Source organism: Tachypleus tridentatus, chromosome 4 (genome assembly GCF_004210375.1).
Source record: "Tachypleus tridentatus isolate NWPU-2018 chromosome 4, ASM421037v1, whole genome shotgun sequence".
Lineage (NCBI taxonomy): Eukaryota > Metazoa > Arthropoda > Merostomata > Xiphosura > Limulidae > Tachypleus > Tachypleus tridentatus.
In genome coordinates, this window is record NC_134828.1 from 64,145,201 (window position 1) to 64,161,591 (window position 16,391).

Here is a 16,391-nt window from a genome sequence, read left to right on the forward strand (position 1 = left end):
TAAAATGATTAAACGGCACTGGTGTAAAGTAAACTGTGCATTCGCAGTGATCCCATTTTAAATCCCGTTTGTTTGTTTTTTGAATTACGCGCAAAGCTCTAGTTAGTTAGTGGTAAGTTAACGGACCTACAACCCAAAAATCCGCGATTCTATTCCCTGTGGTGGACATTGCAGATAGCCTAATTTGTTTGTTTTTGAATTTCGCGCAAATTACACGAGGGCTATCTGCGCTAGCCGTCCCTTATTTTGCAATGTAAGACTAGAGGGTAGGCAGCTATTCATCACCACCCACCGCCAACTCTTAGGCTACTCTTTTAGCAACCGTCACATTATAAAGCCCTCACGGCTGAAAGGGCGAGCATGTTTGGTGCGACGGAGATTCGAACCCGCGACCCTCGGATTACGAGTCGAGCACCTTAACTGCCTGGTCATGTCGGACCGTCTTAAATCTTGTACAAGAGTGATTTAAGAATATTTTATAATTTATTTGAGTTTTTTTTATGTGTTCCACTATCTTTGAGGTATATAATGGAACCTTATTTATTTTAAAAAAATTATCAACGGATATTTATTTAAACAAGTTTCCACGAATGTCGAGAAATAAAACAAATAAAACACACTTTACAAATTGGTATTAACTGCTTTCTCAAGTTTTGAGCGTGCACTGTCGTTGTTTTGAAGTTCTCTTCACAGTATGACACTATCTGCATTTTTCTATTCACACGTTCTCTTGTAAAAGGTGTGTCAAAACATGTTCCGCTGATGCACTAACCAGCATCAACAAAGTGTTGGTTTCCTATGGTTATCGTAGGCGATAATAAGTGAAGGATATATCATTCTTCACACGTGCTCGAAGTTTTAGGTCGTGTGTTTTGGACTTTTTAATGTTTTACTATGTTTTAACGAAAGCTTCTTGAGTTTTAATATGAAGAATTCATATCACTCTTTGATTCTACAGGAAACAAAATAGTTTAGAAGCATACCAAACACAGATTATCTGCCTGACTCGACTCCAACAGGAGGTGGCAAGATTACATGAGTTGGTAAGACGGCTTACTAACACCACTTATTATTTCAAAAATATTTTTAAAAATATCTCTCTTTCATAAACATATAATTTTGATTTTAAAGTCGTATTTATACGTTTTACAGAATTGGAATATACAACTATCTTGGTACGACGTTATAATCTTTAAACATATTATATTTGCTTTATGATTACACTCCATTCGAACAAAGTAACCTAAGATACAACTTTGTAGTTATGAGGACACTGAAATATGATTTTTTAACCCACTTCCACCTATTGTCTAACATTATTTTTAAAATAATGCTTACATCACATCATTTTAACCAAATTTGTCCTATACCAAACAATATCTTAATTAAATACTAACAAAAATACAGTTTTTTTGAAAATGAAGTTAAAGTATTTGTAGGTGAGTGCATGACTGTTGTAGGTCAGTGCTGCAACTTGATAGTAAATTTAAAAATTACATATACATAAATACGCCCCAGTCTATAACCTATGTCTAGTCATTTTCATTATGTAAAAGTTATTTATTTGATTAAATGAATCAATTCGTGCTAAACTAACATTTAAAAGAAAAAGCTTTAACAATTCATATGGACTTATAAGTTGTGAGACGATATAAGAATATTAAAGTAGTTTTGAAGAACATAAAAGTTATATCTATTTACGATTATGTGTTGCATTAGAAGTGTTTATGAAGTTAATTTATGGAATAGGTTAAAAAATCAGCATTAGAAGTGTTTCTGAATTTGATTTATGGAATAAGTTAAAAATCATCATTAGAAGTGTTTCTGAATTTGATTTATGGAATAGGTTAAAAGAAAATCAGTTTTTCATTAAATCACCATTCACAAATACTAAAATGCAGTTAGCTGATAATTTGGAGACGACTGGAATAGGTAACGAACAAAACGTTATTATAAACGTACAATGTTTTGACAAAATTATGTCGTCATCAGATACGAGTAGTTTACATAGACACAGGAATATATATATATGTATAATTTGTTATTTTAACTAAAATACAAGCCGAAACAAAAAAAAATTAAACAAGAAACGCTACATCAACTGAAAGGAACCCAGGGTTCAAATTACAATGTGGTATTATAAAATGTACTCTAGAGTTTGGAGGTGACTGAAGAAGTAGGATCCACGTAGCGGTGGGGACACACTGTTTCAGTCTTAATCCCACATTGTAGTTTGTACCCTGAGATCTATTCAATTGATGCAATATTTTTTGCTTAATTTGTTTTTGCTTCGGCTTGTTTTTAAGTTAAAGTAACAAATTATATAATTAGTCAGAGGTTTGAATTTGCTGTTTTTAACGCAGTTTTCTTTATAATTTTATTTAACTTCATTACGATGTAATTATTTTTACTAATATATATATATAGTATGGAACAAAGAGGGCACGTGACCAGAGATTACCAACAGCTTAGCAGAGCTATCTTGTTATCTCTAAGGTGTTAGAATATGGTTCTTTTGTTCAATTCAGATATATTCCTTTATTTTAAGTTTATTTTAATTAAAATAATTTGTACAAAAATAATTATATCTAATTAGATTATTTTTATAACCAGAAACGTGTTTTTTTTATTTATAGCGAATATAAATTTTAATATAATCATGGACGATTTGTGTTTTATGACTTAAAACATAAATTATGTTTAAAATTATTATTTTACTGTTATATATGAAATATTTCCTTTCAGCAAGAACACAGTAATACCCTAAATCTTTAAAGTTGTTCATATAATACCCGCTAATTTAAGGAAAGATATTTAAAGTTATATGACTTTAACTGATTTTTAACTGCGCCCTCTATTCAAGCTAGCATAAAAGTTTAACATAATTTCGAAAAAAACTACACCAATCAAAGCTAATTCCTTTTTAATAATTAAATAAATTATTTTCCGCTTTAGTTGAAGAAACAAGAAGGGACGATTCTTACGCTGAAGTCGCAGAACAGACGACTGCAAACTAGACTGAAAAATGGTGAAATCTTCGTGAATAGAATGTTCTTATAATGATATTATATGTAACAATTACTCGCTGAATTTTTACAATAATTAATCATTTATACCATGAACAGTATTATTTCGAGGTGCAAGAACTGTTTTTTACAAAACTATTACTAATTTTAACAAACATTAGATAACATATTTTCCTTTAGCTCATCTTCACCCTTAACTATGTTGCCACATTGGTATGGGGTTGTAATGTAATTGTTTAATTGGAAACTTTCCAGTACTAACTTAGCTTAGCTATTGAAAACACAGAAAATAAAAATAAACCACAAATTAATATTGATCGAACACTACTCGTTCATCATAAGCAACACTGTTACCCTGACAACAATACCGTGATAGTTTTGATGCTAAGTAATGACTTATAGTGTTGAATATGGCAAAAAGGAGCATAATGCAAAGACAGAAACGAAAATAAAAACCAAATATGGGGCTACTGGTGGGTATATGAACTCTTCATGTCAATTCTAGGGACCGTAGAAGACACACTGCCAAGATCTGGTCACAAAGTGTATGTGAGGAGTTAGCGGGCAGATAAACATACAATTTTCCTTTTGTATTGTATCTCTATAAATATAATAGTACTGTCTGTGTGTGTGTCAATGTATCTATTTCCCAGGAAGTGGATGGATCTTCACCAAAATTGGTATGAAGGCTTATCAGGTGCATGGGGGTAGCACATACAAGTTTAAAGTTTTGAGGTTTTTATGGGCGTCTTTGCATGTCTCAATACTTATTTGTCACCTCTCAATGGATCTTTACCAAATTTGCTATGAAGGTGTGTTGGGTCCATGTGGAGATACATGCAAACTTGTAATTTTACATTTCGTGATTTGCAGTTTTTATTGGCATTTGTTTGTTGTTTTTTTCTAGCAATTAAATGTAAGGGAAGCAACTTTTCATGACGTAAGATAACCTTGCATTAATCATGAATTTACATAACGTCTGTCCAGGAGACGGGTACTCCAGCTGGTTTATCAATAAATCAACAGAAGGTGTTAAATTAGAACACAGGCGCACTAGACAAAAGTGTTTTGTTTTTCTAATTCTCAGAATAACTAAATTAAATTTCAGTTACGCTTAATATTTTATTTATTGTTGGATGAAATAGAATCTTATTTTAAGAAATAATTAGCTTATTTCTCTTCCTTTTAATTTAGGTAAATAACAGTTATCTTTAAAAATATATTAAAATGCTCTTAGTAACATCTTTTGAGCCTTCTCGAGTAATAATGTTTCACCTTAAATGCTTTCACTTCCCACCTGAGTTAATGCTTTGTTTCATACTTCCTGTATGGAATAAAGTACTTACATCTATAACATCAAATGTGTATTTAGGACGTTTTTCTGACAAACAAATAGTGCTAATGAACTAAAAATGTAATTTATTTGGAAACTATGCATAATTATTAGGATTATTCAACCACCATAGAATCAAAAATGCGCTGATTGAAGAAAGCATTACGTATCACAACTCAGAAATCAAATCATTTAAGACATTGTTTTCCACGTATATTGCAAACTATTTATTGAAGTGAGATTACTACAAAATGTGTGCTTTGTAACACAGAGCCAGTAACGTTAACCCTTAGAGACAGTAATATTTCCAACTTGTAACCGGCGTGCTTTTCTTAATATATATATCTTAGAAACAGTCGATACGTATATTATTAGAACCTATTTTTAAAAAATAAAATACAAGATTTCAAACATAATTGTATTAACCTGTTCAGCACCGTAGATGAGATAACTCGTTCAAGCCGATCGGTAACACAATGCCACGGATGAGTTACTTCGTTCTCAATAATGCTTAACTTCAACGCTAGATGTCAGCACCATACATGTATTTGACCTACTTACAAATTGTTTCACTTTCGATCCAAAATGGCGTCATGAAAAAGTTACATAATGGCGAAGCATTAGAGTTGTAATGTAGCAGCTGAAATACTTGGCAGTCAATGGGTTAAATTGTCAATGTACCCAATACGAATTAGGGTTTGCTAAAAACTACAATCAAAATCTCAAGAATAAAATGATGCGGGAGATGCGAGTGAATGGATGTCTTTTGTATGATTTGTATTTAAATCTGTGTGTGCATCACTTTGGAAATTCGTTAAATGGTTGTATTTGACAGTAAAGGAACACCTAGTTTGTATTTTTGTTGTGATATTGGTGTATTTTCTGACAGTAGAGAGAAAGTCTACAGAAGAGCTAATCACCAGCACGAGGCAGAGGGCTGTGGATTTCGAGAGGATGTATGCTCAGCACTTCCACGTACAAAAACCATGAGCACAGCTTTACTGAGAGATTCAGAAAGAAATGTATTTCTTATACTCTGTTGAAGGTCTAACTCATTCGTCAGTTATACTTTTATTTCATATGTACGTAACTTATTCACACCATTTTTAACAGGTGAAATACCTTCTGGTTAATAAGAGGGTAAACTCGATTCGTAACTTAGTCTAAAGATATAATTAGAAAAAGTGACAAAATTACGTAAGAGGAAACAGTGAATTTTGAGATTGTTATATAAGATTAATCTATTGGATCTCCTCGAGAATCCATATGGTTCTTTAAGTGTTGTTTTTGTTACAGTTTATTTCATAACTTTATCTTATTCTTCAGTTAGAAGGGTACTATCAATAACATTGCAACCAAAATCTCAATAACGTTACTAGAAGAAAGTACAAGACCAGACAACAGAATGAATAAATTTGGTAAATTTTAATTAACAAAGGGCTATATCGTGAAAAGGTAAACTATCAAGAAATATGGCTCACTTCTAGGTCTTAAGAGATAACTTTAAGATATCAAACTTTATATGAGTTAACAGTGATCTCTTATACATAATTCTTTCTAGATATTATTATAATAGCTGAATATTTGTTTGGTTGTACTCAGAGCGTCTTTTAAACCTAAATAACTTCAGTAGCTCTAAATACCCGTGTGATCATTCACTAAGAGGTTTTAATTTTCCTTACACATGTAAACACATGGGCAGATTTCCTACAAATCAGATAACAAGTTTCGCATTTGAAAAGAGTATAATCAGTACAAAGTGCAATAACTTTATAGAAGTCTAGCCCTAATATAGAGGAATAAAAAGCCGATATATATATAATACAGAATTAAATGTAATTACAACCTAAAGGCAAAAATCAGGATTTTCTAGATGGGTTCTTCTTTTCTATTGGCTAAATGATGACACCCTTCGAGTAATCACATACATTCATATAGTTACTCTTAGCGTTTACACTCTGTACACAAAGTATGTATTTGTTGAATGGCAAGTAAGTATTTCTGTAGTTTATTTATTTTGGAAATGTGTATATATGCTGTTGTACAATAATACTGTATTGTGTAGTAATTGGTGTGCTTCCAGAATGGTACAGGTTATGCCAAACAAATAAAAAATGTATACTCTTATTTCGCTAATGTCTCATTGTATTCTCTCTACTAATAAAGAAAAAAAAAGTTCCCTATGTTCTCGTTTCTCTTCCAATGTATTTTACTCATCGTGTTTTATAAGATATCAACGGCTACTGACTAATCCTTATTATAATTAAAAAAAAAGGTTGTTGTGTAAATGTTTAGGACCCGTACGTTTCTGCAAAACTTCTCATGTTATTCAGAATATTTATAAAATACGTTAAAAACCAAAAATGTTTAATTGGTCAATTTTACATTATGGATGTAAAAATATTATGTTGAATTTCTAACGTTTTCAAATAAACGCTCTATATAATAAGAATGAAATAGATTTGAAGTTATCCGTAATAATTATAAATTTATTGATTTAGTGTGTGTGTTTTTTTATAGCAAAGCCACATCGGGCTATCTGCTGAGCCCACCGAGGGGAATCGAACCCCTGATTTTAGCGTTGTAAATATTGATTTAGAGACAAAGGAAAGTAGCATAGTTGAAGCTTCATATTTTTACTAATGGTTGCTTACTCCGCCTCCCGTTAGTACAGTGATATGTCGACGGATTTCCGACGTTTAAATCTAGGGTTCGACCCACCTTCGGTGGGTTCAGCAGATAGCTCGATGTGGCTTTACTATAAGAAAAGCGCACCCACAGAACAATCCGCGAAGAAATGTGGTTTTCAAATTTCAGTATATAAAGGGTATGTTTAAGGTGATGAGTTGTTTCAGATATAATAAAAATGCGTATATATTTTGTGCATGTGTGTTACTCGCTAATGATTTTTTTTATTATAATGCTTATAAATAAATATAACACGTACAAAATTATGAGCAAAAAGATCTTTCTATAATTAAATAATAAACCATGGTATTTAACACTACAATTCTAATCAAAATAAATATGGTATAACCAGCTTAAAAGTATTTGATTGTAGAACGACTGATGCGTAAAAATATTTTATTACTCATTTGAACATACTATACTTTGGAAAATTTCGCAGAAAGCGTTTTATTTTTTGCCTCATCACATTAGATTTGTATAATTTCACTGGAAGCGTTTTATTCCTTCGCTAAATACACCACGATCCATAAGATTTCACTGAAAGTGTTTTTTGTATCCACTATAGATATCATTAGAGGTATGTTTTTCATTTTATTGGAAGACTAATATCATTTTTTTTTCATCTTCTGTGAAATGTAAGGACGAAGTGACTGAATTAATCAATTGTATTATCATAATTTGTAACAAGAAAAATATGGAACTTCTATTAATTGTACAAAAATGTTATGCAACACAAAATATCTTATCTAATACAAATTGATAATAAAGATAAAACGATTAATTCCACAATATATAATATTTATATGTTCTTTTACTCTCTTTTGGACGTTCGTAGAGGTGTCATAACTTGAGCAGCTGATTAGAAACTTAGTCTTATTACTAGAATTTTGGTTTCGTTTCTTTTTATTGTTCTAAAGAAAAGTTTGTATATCAAACATTTAGAAGGTTAAATATTTCACAATATGCAGCGGTTTTTCTTCCAGCACAAAGTTATAAACTGGACTTTCTGCGTTCCGATCACAGCTCGGAATGGAACCTCGAATGTAGCTTGTAAGTCCTTAAGCCTACCAATTACAAATCGAGGAAGTTTACATAAAACTATTCCTTATTTTATTGAGCCGACTGTAGCCTAGTGTTTAACGTACTCAGACTATGAATCTGAGGATTTATGATTTGCAATCTCGTGTTGAAAAAACCTTCTTTGTACTGTATAAATTTGGTCAAATCCCACTGCTGGATCAGGTAATAGCAACCTAGAAGTTTATGGAGGATGTCGTTGACTGGTTGTGTTTCTTCTAGTTTATTGGTTGAAATAAGCACAGAAGTTTCGCAAGTAGCTTTTATGTAGTTCTACAGAAAACGAGACAGACTTAATCATTGCTTTCAAGAACCTTAATTTACTTTTCTTTTTTTTTTTCTCGAATCTGTGTTGTTTTTCGATACATATTTATGTGTTATTAATATTTAAAGTTGGGATTTGGACTCCTTTGAAAGAAAAAAAATGATATATTATAAGCATTTGTTGTGTAAGAATGGATGTTACTATTTATTATTAAGAACAGAGCTACACAAAGAGCTAATTGTGTTCTGTGCACCACGAGAATCGAAACCCCTATTCGTAGACATGCCACTGGGACAAGGAAGAATGGAAATTACTCATTTCACACATTACATCGTCAGGACGAAGAAAATGTATATAAATATAAAAAACGTAAATTCATTATCGGAAAAAAATCATTTTGATGAATCCAATTACTCGGGCTCGGCGTGGCCGGGTGAATAAGACACTCGACTCGCAATCCGAGGGTGCGGGTTCGAATCTCTCCCACACCAAATATGCTCGCCCTTTCATTTATGGGAGTATTATAATGTGACGGTCAATCCCACTATTCGTTGGTAAAAGAATAACCCAAGAGTTGGGGGTGGGTGGTGATGACTAGCTGCCTTTCCTCTAGTCTTACGCTGCTAAATTAGGGAGGGCTAATGCAGATAGCGCTCGTGTAGCTTTGCACGAAATTCAAAAATCAAAGCAATTACTCTATCTACACATACATACACACAAACACTTTAAGTAAGTGCAAAAATTTTTATTACTAAGCACTGTAGTGCTTAGTATGTAGGGATGGACTGAGCAAAAAATGGCGGCCTCATTCAGTCTATTTCTCTATGATACTTATGAATAACTGATAAAGTTGATACATAGCATTATTTGAGCACATAACTGCCACTATCGAGTGTTTCACAGTTTGAATAACAGCACTAATATTATGTCCTCCTACCGCACGTAATTTTGTGGGGAAATAATAAAAAGGAAATTTACCACTTAGCAATGCGTTCAGTATATTCAAATAGATTATTTACATGTTTCATAAGGCTCTCTATATGCACAAAGGAATGTCTGCAGACTTGTACCGCTAGAAATCGGGTTTGGATAACTCTGGTGGGCAGAGCACAGATAGCTCTTTGTCTCGTATTTCATAAATAATAGTTTTGTTTTTGGTCACTAGATAACAGCACAATTTATTTTAATTTAATAAGTGTTTGTCACTTTTCACTGCTTAAGCATAATATTTGCCAAAATAATCTCAGTAAAAAGAAAAAGAAAGAACAACCTAAATTAATATTCAGGGTATCAAGAGGCCAAGTATATTTGCAACTGGCAGATCTGTGCATGTGCTATTCATGTCTGAATTTAAAAACACCAATTTCTTGATTGTCAAAACAATACATTAAAGGACAAGTACGTAAGGCCCGGTGGTTAAGGCACTTGACTTGTAATCTGAGGGTCGCTGGTTCGAATACCAATTACACCAAACATCTTCGTTCTTTTAGCCATTTGGACGTTATAATGTTACGATCAATCCCACTATTCGTTGGTAAAACAGTAGCTTAAGAGTTGGCGGTTGATGGTGATGACTATATGCCTTCCCTCTAGTCTTAAACTGCTAAATTAGGGATGGATAGCGCAGATAGCCCTCGTGTATCTTTGTGCGAAATTCCAAAACAATCCAATTAATTCAGATTGTGTGTTTGTATGTTTTTATTTAAGCTACCACTCAGACTCGGGGTGGCCTTAGCTGTTTTTATATCTCCAAAGAGCGATAAAAGTTTGCTCACTGAAATACTTCGATTTATGTTTAGGTCTCTCTACTTCATTCCTAGAACTCGTGGATAATCGTGAAACAAGACTGTTACTTCATTTATATTTATTTTTTTCAAATCCTCTGGACAACAAACGTATTTGGGGAGATACACTGGATCCCCTGCTGGAACAGCGGTGAGTCTTCGGATTTACAACGCCGAAATTAGGGGTTAGATTCCCCTCGGTGGGCACAACAGATAGCAAGCTTGAGTGGCTTTGATATAAGAAGCACACACAAGTTGCACTGGATACTGTTGTTGCGATCCTTAAAACATCTAATATATTTATTTTGATTCATTACAACAAGGATTAGACGATTGTGTTATTCAGAAGTATTTAATAGTTTTATAATACATCAGTAACTTCATTACTAACAACAAACTTCCATTGTGAATGTTTGGATATCGTTATTTTCTTATGTTGTTCCATTAGATGTACATATAAACAAAATTTATTTGACTGTGGGCTGTAGGCTTGTTTGCATTTCTATACCATCACTTCTACACAAAAAAAGGAAGTTTTTGTTAGGACTTACTTGACAAATTTCTGTACTGGAGGCCACTATACTTTACGACTGTCGAGTGATTAGAATTTACATCTATCAAGCGAAAAGGCCTTAAGCCTAGTCGCAACAGTAGGAAATATAATTTATAATATCCCTTCATGTAAGCAAAATTCAGATTATATTCAGTCAGAATCTTCGAGAAGACCATATACTGGGAACATCCGAATGTAATATGAAGTAGTATTTTAAGTATCAACAATTACAACGGATAAATATAATTTCCAATAAATATAAGGCATTATTTGCCATGCAAGTGAAATAAAATATATTAATCGACAACGTTAGTGGTCAATAGTAAAATCATAAACTATTCAAACAATTAGTACTGAAATATTATTGCTCCTCTTTATTTCATCGGCTCAGCTACTCTCAGTCTTTATGAACGCACACCGATATATTCTTTTATGCGTAAAAATGAATGTATTTCACTTCTTCTCTTTTTAGGATGGCGATATAAGTTCGCTTAAAGGGCTGTGCGTCCATAACATCTAAAATATATCTGTAATGTGTACATACAAACACACAGTTATGTATGTGTGTGAAAGTATTAATATATAAGGTATGTCAGTTATTACCTGATATCGTAACAAACGTTATAGAAGATATTGAAGTAAAAAAAGTTCATGAGTGAAAACCGTTCTTTGTGAACACTGATTTCAATAATCGAGTGACTGTGGTATTTATTTGTTTATATATATTATAATACGTGAAGTTATGTTTCATTGTTTTCTGAAAAATGTGGCGTTTATTAACGTTATTGATCCTACAGCAAAGAAAACTATTTTCATTCGCAGGTTTTTAAATACCATAATACCAATAAAAGTAAGCGATTTAAACTATTCCAGTTGACCTTTAAGTTTTATCAGTTGCTCCTGTAGTTATTTAATAAGATTTAACAGCCCCAAAGTGCGAAACGAATTTTTTTTACGATAATGGAACACAAACCATGTTACTCTTAGACCTATCGTTTTTTGTTGTTTTTTTTATCAAGTATGTTGGATAATAATATATTTTTAAAAAATTGTAACTAGGAATTTCTGAAATATCACGAGAAACTTCTCGCACACTAGATGGTAATTTTCTAAGCATTCATAAATGTTTGATTCTGTCATGAAATAACAGCCTAGAAGAAATATAATTTCATAAGCACTGCCTAAAAACAGAAATCCAGAAAGATATATTTTAATTTCTATTTAACGAGACCTAGATTCATTGTCAAATATTGCTTGATTATACTCGACCATACTCTAGATGTTTCTCAGCCAGAGTTGGATGACGACTTCCACGTGCAGGCATTATCTCTTTAAGAACAGTTCACAATAAGGGTTGTATGTGTACCTGTAGGACTCAAAACAACAACAAAAAAGGTTTAGTATAGATAGCTACCTACTGTTTGAGAAACAATTTCTAGATATCATCCATACATGATGATCATTTGGTTTGACATCACAGTCATTGAAGCACCCGCTGCTGAAAATGATGCAGTTGATATCAACAAACACTTGGAAATATAGATAGTGCTGATATATGGCACAATCAAAGTTTATCTTTAAACTTGGAAAACTAGTGATAACGTGAAGAAAGAGGACAATAGTCTTCAATAAATACAAGGATTTACTTGAATGATTGTTACGTATTACAATTTTAATCATCCAAAAACTGAGTGAAATTGTAATTTAGATTGAGAAATTAAATAAATGGTTACCTGCCAACAAGATTGAAGACTGATAATACGCAGTTTCTTTTCTAATACGAATATATTTTACTATACAAACAATAACATGATTTACAATAATGTTTTATGTAGAAAAGTTTTACTGCTTGCAAAACAATATCGAGTCTTCTTTCTGGTCTAGAACTTCCTTATCGAGGGTTCACAATGAGCGAATTAATTTCGAGTTGATGTAGGTACAATTCACTTAACATGGAGCTCGTTAGCTCTGCATTCTTTGCTTATCACGCGTCGAGTTTTTCGCTACTAAAGATATATAATATGTTCGTAAGTTACTAATATCCGATGTGAATCCGCTTAGGTTAAATGGTTTGTTATGTTCGAAATTTATAAACGTTGCTGGCCAAATATTTGAAATTCCTAATTAATACGCGTTAATCGCAGTTATAGCTTCATGGTTATACTATACCAATTACAGCAATACAATAATATATACTGTCTCTTGGCGCGTCTTGTTGGTTACATTTATAGGAATTACGAGTTTCTAGTTACTTCAGACTGCACAACAATAAAGACGATACACTAATGTTTACATACACTCATATATTGTTGATTCTTACACTCAAGAATTTTCTAGAACTCCAGTGAATAGTCGGGAATGTCACAATACAGATTTAACACTATAAGTTATGCATGTTTAAGTTAGATTTTTTTTTATAGAAATACACATCTATGTTAAAATAGATACAAAATAGTAAATCCGTCACATTTCCCTCCTTAGAGAATTAAAAATTGGTGTTAGACAATTTTTAGCTACGATATTATACACATATACATTGCGAACAATACATTAAATATACTGTCAAATAATTGTAAGACTTCAATAACCATTATAGTACATAAAACAATCAATGCAAATTACCTTATGATAATAAAATTACGTAGCATGTGAAAGTGCATCAGCAACACCTTCGACATAAATTATCTTCAAGTCATACTCTAACAATGATAAACTCCAATTTAAGTTTTCTGTTTTTGTCCTTCATTTGGTTCAAAACCGTCAACACAGTGTGAATGACAATAGGTTGTGATGCCGATATGTACATATTGAAATGTTCTGAAGATAATACTAAAGCCAGTGCATCTTTTTTACTGTAAAATAAATCTTTTGGTGAAATTAAACTTTATATAAGATAATGATCAAGGTGTTCAATATCTTTGTCGTTTGATTGTAATGAATAGCACCACCATCAAAATCACTGGTATCAACAATTATTGTGAAAGACTTATCAAAGTCAGGTGCCATCAATACAGTGTAAATGAAAAATAAAAATTTGACCTTTTTAAACGCAGATTGACATATTTCAGTCCAATTGAACTCTGGACTTTTCTTCAGTAGGTTTTTTAATCGTAGTAATGTCAAAAATATTTTTACAAAACTTCATGTAATAACCAGCCATTTCCAAGATCTCATAAAACTTTTCCTATCTGTAGCAGTTGGATAATTCACAATGCAATCAACTTCTCAATTTGATGTTGCATTTATCTCTGATATTTTCGAATGTACTGGTGTCTGCGTCAAATCAACTGTCATTAGTGTCAGGAGAACACTCAACATCTAAATTATTTTTGGATGAATCTCGGTTGTGGTAAGGGCTTCGACATATTGATATGACACACTTTGGTGGCCTATCGATGATCAGGTGTTTTTACAACATAGCCCGTATCATTAACTTTTTGAACAACTTAAAGGAACCTTGATACTCAGCTTTGAGTGGATGTTCCATAGTGAGTAGCAATACTAAAACCTTGTCACCAGAACGGAACTTACACTCGTCAGCCTTGAGGTCACAAGTTTTTCATTTTAACTTCGACTGTTATCGAACTCACAAGTGGGTAAGAGCCTGGATTGAAATAGGTAAGTGCATTTCTTTCGAGTCATTTTCCAACCATTGTTCCTTCATTAGCTTCAATGAACTAAACGATCTAAATCACTCCTGAACCAACTCACAATTAGCAACTAATAATAAATTAATTCATTCCTTCTCGTTATCGAGAGTTGGCTCACATTTCTCAAGGTAGAAGGAGATCTCCTTATAATATTGGATGAAACACACTAGATTTGATTTGCTTAACAATGCCTTGGACATTATTTGGGCCAAAATATTTCTTAAAAGGATGACTTCAGGAAATCGAGTGAATGTACACACGATAGTCGACAATTACTGGTTCCCTAATCGTCTTTTTGGTAAAGCTCCAATACAATCAATTTAAGTTAAATAATTTGCAATATTCGAAACCTATAATGTTTCTGGTCAAATATATGATATTCTCAGTTAATAAGCATTAATCAGTTATAACTTCCAAGATTTATAGTGTGTCAACTAGAGTAAAAGCAATATATATACACACGCAGTGTCTTGACGCGTCACATTGGTTATAATATAAAAAATTAGTATCGTATTTTCCAAACACCTTTGTAGCCCCGCGACTCTCCAACCCACACTATGAACGGAGATTTTTCCGAAAAAAATAAAAATAAAATTAAATCTCTTTATAATTCATCATGTCATTAACAACACGTTTAACTAGCAACAGTTTCGATCGAGGAATGTTAAAAGTAGTGACCACATCAAATGTTATGAAAAAATCAATAATGTACAAAATACAACAAAGGTATTTAATTTTTTTATTGATTGATTATTGTCTAGTTCACGTTTATCAACATTTCAAGACGAAAATAAATTCTTTACCGATGATTCAAACACAAAGATACATAATAGAAAATACATCACATGGCCAAAAGTATGTGGACACCCAACCATCACACCCATATGTACTTATTAAACATCTCATTCCAAAACCATGGGCATTAATATGAAGTTGGTCCTCCCTTTGCTACTATAACAGCCCCCACTCTTCGAGGAAGTTTTATCACTAGATTTTGGAACATGGCTTCGGGGATTCGCTCCTATTAAGCCACAAAAGGATAAGTGAGGTCTGGCGAGAAAGCCTGGCTCGCAGTCGGCGTTCCAATTCATCCCAAAGGTGTTCGATGGGGTTGAGATCAGACAAGTTCTTCCACACCAACATCGGATAAACCATGTCTTTATTGAACTTCGTTTGTGCACAGGGGCATTGTCATGACGAAACAAAAAAGGGCTTTCCCCAAAGTTGTAAACACACAATTATCTAGAATGTCATTGTATGCTGTAGCATTAAGATTTCCCTTCACTAGAACTAAAAAGCCTAGCCCAAACCATGAAAAACAGCCCCAGACCATTACTCCTTCTCCACAAAACTTTACAGTTAGTACTATGCAGTCAGGCAGGTAGCGTTCTCCTGACATCCGTCAAACCCAGATTCGTCCGTTAGACTGCCAAGGTAGTGAAGCTAGATTCACCACTCCAGAGGACGTGTTTCCACTGCTCCAGAGTCCAATGGCGATGTGCTTTACATGACACCAGTCGACGCTTGGCATTGCGCATGGTGGTCTTAGGCTTCTGTGCTGCTGCTCTGCCATTAAAACCCATTTCATGAAGCTCCTGATGAACACTTCTGCTGACGTTGCTTCCAGAGACAGTTTGGAACTCAACAGTGTTGCAACTGTGGACAGACAACTTTTACGCGTTTCATCATTCGGCAGTCCCATTATGAGAGCTTGTGTGGCTGAGCTGTTGTTGCTTCTAGACATTGCCACGTTACAATAACACTTAAAGTTGACCGTGTAGCTCTAGCAAGGCAGAAATGTGACGAGCGACTTGTTGGAAATGTGGCATCCTATGACAGTGTCACGTTGAAAGTCACTGAGCTTTTCAGTACGACCCATTCTACTGCCAAAGTCTGTCTATGGAGATTGCATGGCTGTATGCTTGATTTTATGAACCTGTTAGCAACGGGTGTGGCTGAAATAGCCGAACCCACAAAATAGAAGCAGTGTCTACATACTTCTGGCCATTTCATGT

At 33.3% G+C, this 16,391-nt stretch overlaps 1 long non-coding RNA gene across 1 annotated transcript; it reads left to right on the forward strand.

The window, feature by feature from the left end:
- Positions 1 to 4: 4 nt before the first annotated feature.
- LOC143248138 (uncharacterized) lies at positions 5 to 6,393 on the forward strand. Its single transcript, XR_013026809.1, has 4 exons — positions 5 to 21; positions 959 to 1,043; positions 2,956 to 3,028; positions 5,249 to 6,393. It is a non-coding gene; the product is annotated as an uncharacterized LOC143248138 (long non-coding RNA).
- Positions 6,394 to 16,391: the final 9,998 nt, after the last annotated feature.